Below are 8,614 nucleotides of genomic sequence, written 5' to 3'. Positions count from 1 at the left end.
AAATTTTATATTCAATGGAAAAAATCTGAGAAAGAACAGGAATTAAGACTTTTAATAAACAAATTGTTTATACAAAATAATTTATATAGCTCTTCTATTCAAAGAAATTTATTTGGTTAAATAATGTAAAGAATGTTCACATTATTAAGAATAAAGCTCTCCAATATTATCTATTACTATTATTAAATATGCACTGGAAATCTTAGACAAAACAGTAAGGCAGAGGAAATAAATTAAAAGAAAGTCAAAGTATTCTGTTTGCCCAATTATATGATTCTATACTCAGAAGACTCAAAACAGAACCATTTTACATGAAGTAGCAGGATTCAAAATTAGCACTACAAAATCAAAAGCTTTTCTATACATCAGCAATGATTAGTGTTAAAACACAAAGACTGAGAAGACAGCATTGAGAACACAGAAATACACCCATGTTTTTACATCCAAATGATTCTCAACTATGGTGCCAAAATCATACACAGGAGAAAGGGAAGCCTCTTTAACAAGTGGTGCTCAGGCAATTTTATAATTACATGTAGGTTAATGAGTAAAATTTGTCCCCTAAATGTATCTTACCTTAAATGGAAAGGTTCTCAAGGCCCCACTTTTAGATGAAGAGCTGCTGCTAATTGATGCCCTTTGAAGGAGGATCACTTTTATTCAGGAGTATGGCCACTGGTAGGTTGTCCATACCCAGTGGATAACCCTGTACACATGTACATATGGATAATACTAACTGGACTCAGTGAGTTAACTGATTAATTATAAAAGATAGGCCTGAAGTTGAGAAGACGATATCAAAGGGATAATAGTGGTGGATGTGATCAAGATACATTTTATATATTTATAAAATTTTTACAGAATAAAAATAAAAAATACTTTATACAATATGAAAGCTTAAAATGGAGCAGAGATATTAATTTAAGACCTAAAATACTGGGATTATTAGAAGAAATAATAGGCAAAACACTCCAAAATCTTAAGATACTAACATATGAAGTGATTACGTCTGACTCCAATTGCTCAGGAAATCAAATAAATATAAATGAGATGGCATCCAGTTAGAAAAATTTCTGCTTATCAAGGAAAATTATCAGCAGAGCAAAAAGACAATACACAGAATGGGGGGGATGCCAGCTGTTCTCCTAATTAGGAATGGTAGCAGAGAGTATATAAAGAACAACAACAAAAAAATCTTTTAACTGACCAAAAAATTGATCAATCAAAGCATGATAATTGATCTGAGAGGTACTTCTGAAGGGAGGAAGTTTAAATAACTAATGCATATGTGAAAGGATGTATTAATTGAATTGATGAGAATATGCATTTGAGAATTTAAAACTTAATATTATAAATACTTTACAAATTTAGTTTTCATAGGTATAGCAAGAAAATATCTATATCACATTTAAATAGAGAAGAAGCAATGTTATTGAATAATTCACATGAAATTTGGAAATTTTAAATGTACATTATGTGCATGAATGTAAATATCATACTGAGTCTCCCAAACCTGTGCTATTATAATTTATGTATAGCAAAACAAATACAAATAAAGAAATTACATTCTCTGACATAGACTGATAATCTACAATGTCCCAAAGTTTCTTGCTATTGAAAAAATATGAGGGACAAAATAAATAGTTGTTACCAGTAAAATTGCAAATTATGAGGTAAAATGTGAATTACAGAGAATACAATTGTCCATATAATTGAAGATATTCAATTGTCTGTTACAATGACAGAGAATATTCAGCCACAGTTAAATACAAAATCAGTACAGGGAAAATTACTTAAGACATTGTTGAAAAGTTTGTGTGTATGTCTTCCTCTATATGCACATATGTCTGCTAAGGTATGCACATGTGGAGGCCCGAGGTCACTGTGGATGCCTTCCTCAAGTGTTCTCTATCTTATTTTCACTGAAGCTGGAGCCATATTTTTGTCTACACTAGCTGACTGGCCAGCAAGCCTACAGGATTTGCTTTTGTTTGCCTCCTTACTTTCCCAGGCCCTGTGGTGCACCATAATACCAACCCTATGCAACCATGTAATTCTCCCTCCCATCCACACAGTGTCCTCACCTCCCAATGCCCCTTCGCCTGTGTCTGCCTCTCACCACAGTCCCTTTGGCTTCCTCCATCAGTACTCACTCCCTGCTCAGCACCCCTGCCCCATGTCTTTTCCCCTGCAAAGCTCCCTCTCACTCTTCCTAACTTGAAACCTGCATTACTTCTTTCCCTTGTGCCCCCTACCTCCTTTCCTTTCCCATTTTCCACTTCTGTAGCTCATCTGGTATCAGCAGCACCTCCCATCTCCTTATTCCCCTGCAATGGGGACTATAGCATTCAGTCAGGTGGGCTATTTAAGAAGGTTCTTGGATCTCTTCTCAGGTTCTCATACTTGTGTTGTTAACATTTAAGGACTTTTCCCCTTGAGCTAGCTCTCCAGCCATAATGAATATTTTCAAAAGGAATTCTTAATCCAAAACCACCTTTTACTACTGAAATGTAAATCTGAGATGACTAGGAGGTTTAAAATGATTTAGCTCAGTGGTAGAGCGCTTGCCTAGCAATCACAAGGCCTTGGGTTTGATCCTCAGCTCAAAAAAAAAAAAAAAAGTCTTAAAAAAAATCAAATAATACATGGGTTGGGGATTTCGCTCAGTGGTAGAGCACTTGCCTAGCAAGCACAAGGCCCTGGGTTCGAGCCTCAGCTCAAAAAAATAAAATAAAATGAAACGTTTGGATGGAGTTGAATGATGCTACAAACTCTGAAATTTATTTCAAGTCCTCTTTGCAGAAAGAAGTGGTAGACACTTCGTAGTCAAAGAATGTTGTTCTGGGGTGTGCAGTGAATGTAGTCAAATGTACACCAGAAAACCCCACCCAAATCTACATAAGAAAGTGCACCACACAGCAAAGTCTAAAGGAAACAGATGTTAAAAATTCCTTGGTGGCAATTCTTACCTCATGCACCATGCGTTTCAAACAGAAGCAAGACCACATATACTAATCAAATGTGGAAATGCCTTCAGCAGCTTTTTCCATTTACTTTCCTCATGGAACATCACATTGGACAAAGGTTCCTGAGGATAACAGTTTTGGTGTCCCTTTTACTTTCTCTTTTAAGATCCTTTTATACCACAAATGACATTACACTGGACAAACAGTTTAAGAGGACATGGAATGTACTGTCTCCGTATTCAGCATCACATGATTTACAAAAGAGAATCCTTGCTAGACTAGCCTTCTTGAGGGAGCCAGGAAGTACCTGTCAAACTTTGTGTATTTGGACTTCTTCTCTGTGGAGATTAGCTACAAGTTTCAGGAATGTCGGACAATTTTTGATTACTTTTAATTGTCCGAGAGTCTTTGAGTTATTTATTTCCATTTCTGCTGCATACACTATTCCACATCTATTAGTAGATTAATCCCAGTGTATTTATCACCTAAATGTGCTCTGAGAATGCAGAAGTCTGCTGTCTTTTTCTATTCTGTGGAAGTTATAAGTGGTATATATCCACTAGCAACTCTCCATTTCCTAACCTCTGTCTGATAGCTTGTGTATGAACATGATTCAGCCTTTGCTAAAAATATTCAAGCTGAAATCTGCAAGTTTCCAAAGATTTTGTTTCTTTGTGGACTATTACTTATACATGTAATGCTTGAGAAGGATTTATTGAACCTCTTAACCTACCTACCATGTAACTTCTTGTGCCACACTGACAAGATTTATGCAGAGGCTTGTGAAAGCATTGTTTTCTTATTTAATCTCTTATACTGTTATGTTCACTGTGTGGGATTGATTGGGAAAATAATTGAGCCTTGCCAGCACAAAAGAAGGGATACCTATTGTGAAGGTTTGAAACATTATAGATCTAAACAGCACGGTGGCAGAGGTATTTCAGAACATAATTAGCTTAATAGGTAATGAGGCCTGAGCTTTCTCTGGGACAGCTGCAGGGCTTTGACGGTGAAACCTATGACCTGCATGTCAGGACCTTCCTTGAGCTCTGAGTTGACCATGATGAAGTGATAGGATGCATAATAATCTCCAAAGGTGCTGGGAACAGCATGATTGTGGGCCATTTCCCCAAAGAATGGTAACTATTTTCCCCAACACTTTGTTGAAAGTAGATTTTTGCCAATATTATCAACAAGTCATGAACACAGAAGACCAAATCTAATAGGAATGTAAATTTTATAGAACCTAAATGGAGAGCAGTAATTGATTGCTTCTTGCTTTAACATATAGAATAGTGTCATCTTTTCTAATGTCCATATTTATAAAGTTTAAAATGAGTGACATATTTATGTCTCTGAAAACCTTAAGCTTTATGGGCTAGAGAGGTAGCTTAAAGTTTAAGAGTCCTTACTGCTCTTGAATAGGACCTGGGTTTGGTTCCCAGCACCCACACTGACTCACAACCACCTGTAACTCCAGGGAATCAGACATCATCTTCTGGCCTCCACAGGCACTTGCATGCATATGATGCATGGACAGACACCTGAGCTCACACAGACACATAAAAGAAATCTTTAGCCGGGCAGTGGTGGCGAACACCTGTAATTCCAGCACTCAGGAGGCAGAGGCAGGTAGATCTCTGTGAGTTTGAGGCCAGCCTGGTCTACAAAGTGGGTTCCAGGACAGCTCCCAAAGCTACAGAGAAACCCTGTCTCAAAAAACAAACAAACAAGCAAAAAAGAAATCTTAAAAAAAATAATACATAAAACTTAGCATGGCTAACTCTGGCAAAGAGTGTTTTACTCAGCAATTCTAAAATATCATGTTCAAAGGACATTTTTGATGAAATAAAAAACAGCATGCAGTTTATATTAAAAAAAAAGGGCTTGGGTGGAAAGCTAAGAGTAGGACATTTCTCTATTTCCCACACAGTTAACATAACAGCATGCTAGCAGCCGTATGGTCAATCTTCATTACAGAAAAAAAAAATGTCACTACAATATTGTGTTAATGTAAGCACTGTTGGGTAGTGTGTCCGTCTAAAGGTTATGTGTCTACTCTGAAGATTAACACAAGCACTCCCAACCACATTGACTTCACCTCACCCTGAAAAGTCAGGTTCTAGCATAACTGAGGAGAATTTCAAGATCTAGAAATCAGAAAATACTTATGGCCAATGGGAACACAAATTTCTTATTAATTTGTAACAGACACCAGAAGTTATTACATGAATAGTGGACCAGAATAATTAGAACAGAATATTAAGCTTATCAACATGACTGTATCATATATCAGTCATCTTTCCATCCAGATAATAAAATACTTTAAATACTTAACTAATAAAAATAGATTTATTTTTGGTACACAGTTTTGCATATTCTTGTCCATGACTGATTTATTAGCAGCCTTATGTTTCTGATCAGGTAGTACATTTAGGCAGGAGTTCATCTTGAAGCAAATACACTTATCAAAAAATGAAAAAAGACAGACTAGATTGGAATCCTCTAGTCTAATTTAGAGCAAATAATGAAAAAAGGAAGAATAGATTGGATCCTCTAGCCTCATTTAGAGCAAGACATGGAGGACATCCAATCAGGTGTTGCCTCTGTTTTGTTTTTGTTTTTGTTTTTTTTCTTTTTGTGGGGTGAGGTGGAGGCAGACATGATCTCACTTCTTACTATGTAGTCTGGAATGGCCTAAACTCACAGAGATCTGCCTACCTTGCCTTCTCTCTAGTGCTGGGATTAAAGATGTGTACCAATATATCTGGCAAGACTATCTGTCCCAACTAGGCTTCTTAAACATACACAGCACTTTCCAAGTGTACCATCCTGGGTACCAGATTTTGAAAACATGGACCTTTGGTGCACATTTTCTATCTATCTACAGCATTCCCCTAAATTTGGTATTAAATTGTCTCGATAGACCACCATGAAGTGCTTTTAATTAACATTGCACCATGAATTGATCGGTCACTTACATAAAAATACTTGAATGCATTAGTGAATTTTCTGTGTCTCAGAAGGATGATCTTAGAAATTTACATTTGTCTTTTCTCATTCTGTTTCCTTCATATAGTTTCACTAATGAGGAAAGTGGTGGGCACACCCTCGTTTCCACTTCTCCTGTAGGTCAGCTGGGTTTCCTGGCAACTGCTGAATCTCTTTTGTTGCAGTAACAATTCCAAATGGTTACATCATGGTTTCAACACTTACCAAGTGATTGTGCATCCTGGAGATGAATGAAATCACATTAGCCTTGTTACTTTATCCTAGTATTATAAGTGTTTCATTAGGTAATGATCTCTATTCTGCTCTACCTTTTCCTCTCTACTGAATTAACGTTTCTTATGATTAAAATCATTCCACATAAGTAATTGTTAAGTCTTTATAAAAACTTTATATTTTTTGTAAAAAATGTTTATATATAAAAATATAGTTCTATTTTTTTCTGGCTATGTTAACTGTTAAATAACTGCTAAAATGATAGAAGGAGGAAAGTATGTGTGTGAGTGTAAAATAAGAGAAAGATATTCCTTAATTATACTCACTGCAAAAAACAGCTTTTTCAGAGCATTTGAAGAGAATTTAATGGAGGGGCTATTTATAGCTCTTGAGAAAGAATTAAGAAACTCAGTAGAAATTGTGATGAAGCAACTCAGAGCCTAGCTATTAAGAAGCCATTCTCACCCTTACAAATAAGCCAGGAGAAGAAGCAGTGTTGCTTTCACTATTAAGATCTCTGATTTTGAGAAAGGACCATGAGCTTTGGCCATAGGTAGATCACAACCATTGCTTTACTACAGTTTTACAGCAAAGTGTCATCAGAGAGAAGTAATAGGTACGTGGCTTCGCTCTGCTCTTGCACTCTGGTTGCATATTAACAACTATCAATGGCAATTGGAATTTTTGAAAAGCATTGACCGTCTGCAATATTGTATGAGTGGGGGTGCATGCTAAGATGCACTTGTGGAGGTCATAGTTTAGCTTTGTCTTTTTTTTTTTTGCCAGAGCTGAGGACCGAACCCTCTACCACTGAGCTAAATCCCCAACTCCTTGTAGGGTTATTTCTCTCCTGCCACCTTTCTGTGGGTTCTGGAGATAGAACTCATCACCTTATTTGAAGTACCTTTACCCATTGAGAGATCTTGCCAGGTTTGCAATATACAATTCTAAGACAAAGTACAAGAAAGCTCTAGTATTCAATGCCACATGAATTATGTTCACCATATCTAGAAAGTCAAACAGAGATTGGCAACATTTTTTCATATTTAACTCTAATAATTAAAGCAAAAAGATCCTAGATTGCAGAGAGAAGATTAAAGTATTAAGACATTTCAGGAGTTTTTAAATGTACATTTGTATGTATGAGTATCCATCTATCTGTCTGTTCTTGCCTCTTCTGATTCTATAACAATAATTTGTAGTTATCTCTTCAGTATGCTGACCATCCCCAGAAGTGGTGTAGCAACTAGTTCTATTTTGTTAAATAGATTTTTCTGGATTTTCTCCATACTGATGTATTTAGTGGCTGCACTAAATAATTTCCCACCAGAAATGTAAAGGGTAACTTTCCCCATATCCTCCATGGCATTTTTTTATTGTTTTTATTAATTATCAAGACACTGACCTGGGTGAGGGGGGAATGCCAGTACACATTTATTGTTTTGTTTGTTTCAGTTCAGAATCAAATCCATAATCAGTGGCCAGGACACACCCAGTTTCTCCTATCTCATCAGCTCCTCACTCCTGACACTCAATGTGGGGTGGAGAGAGGAAGGAGGTTGAGTACCAGCCCTAGTACCTTGGAAAATCATGGCACTGTCTTTGGCCAGAGGTTTTTTTCTGCACAGCTTCCTAGAAAGGGGCCTTTGGAACTTCTTATTTCTGGCTGCCAGGCTGGGATATAGGTCAGGCAAGTCTCTATCAAATAAGATCAAGGGTTGAGGGGCACAGGTGCTCACACACTTCTATACCCACTACCTCACTGGCCCACAGATGCCTTCCACAGCAAACTACAGCATCCATTACTCTAGGCACTTTCTTTTTTGGTCAAATGTGTGGAATTGATGTGCCTTTCTCTCCCGGCTAAGGATGTTAACACTTTTTTTCCTGCATATTTATTGGCCATTTGAATCTCCCCTTTTGAGAACCATCTGGTTATTTCATTTTCCCATTTGTTGACTAAATTATTTGAGGTTGTTATGTTTAATGTTTTATGTTTCATTAGTGCTTGGTTCTTTATATATTCTATTTCAATACTCCTTTAAATCTGAAGTTTGCTATAGTGGGTAGCCATCCCAGCATTGTCCTGGAAGTTCCAACCCCCATTGAGGCTTCGGTAATGGTCACACCCACAAGGCGGGGCAGAGGAAGGAAGCAGAAGACCCAGGATCAAGAGGAGGGCTCTCTTGGTTCTGGGACCCTGGACGCTGGAGGTAGACCAAGCAGAGTTCTCCAGAGAACACCGCTGGACTGAGCCATACCTTTGCCAGACCCTACAACCTACCTATCCCTTCATTTGTAAGTTACCCCACAAATTAAACCTCCCTTTTAACTATGTGGAGTGGCCTTAATAATTTCACCAATAGTTTGCTAAGATTTTTCTCCTGTTTTATAGCCTGTCGTATACTCTGTTCTTTTCTTCA

General features: G+C 37.2%; 1 non-coding gene across 1 annotated transcript; it reads right to left on the bottom strand.

Annotated features, from left to right (window-relative positions):
* Positions 1–7,642: 7,642 nt before the first annotated feature.
* LOC118574923 lies at positions 7,643–8,022 on the bottom strand. Its single transcript, XR_004943798.1, has one exon.
* Positions 8,023–8,614: the final 592 nt, after the last annotated feature.

This window comes from Onychomys torridus, chromosome X (assembly GCF_903995425.1).
Source record: "Onychomys torridus chromosome X, mOncTor1.1, whole genome shotgun sequence".
In the NCBI taxonomy this organism is placed as follows: Eukaryota; Metazoa; Chordata; class Mammalia; order Rodentia; family Cricetidae; genus Onychomys; species Onychomys torridus.
The sequence above is the reverse complement of the archived record's forward strand: the minus strand, read 5'-3'. Positions and strand labels throughout refer to the sequence as shown.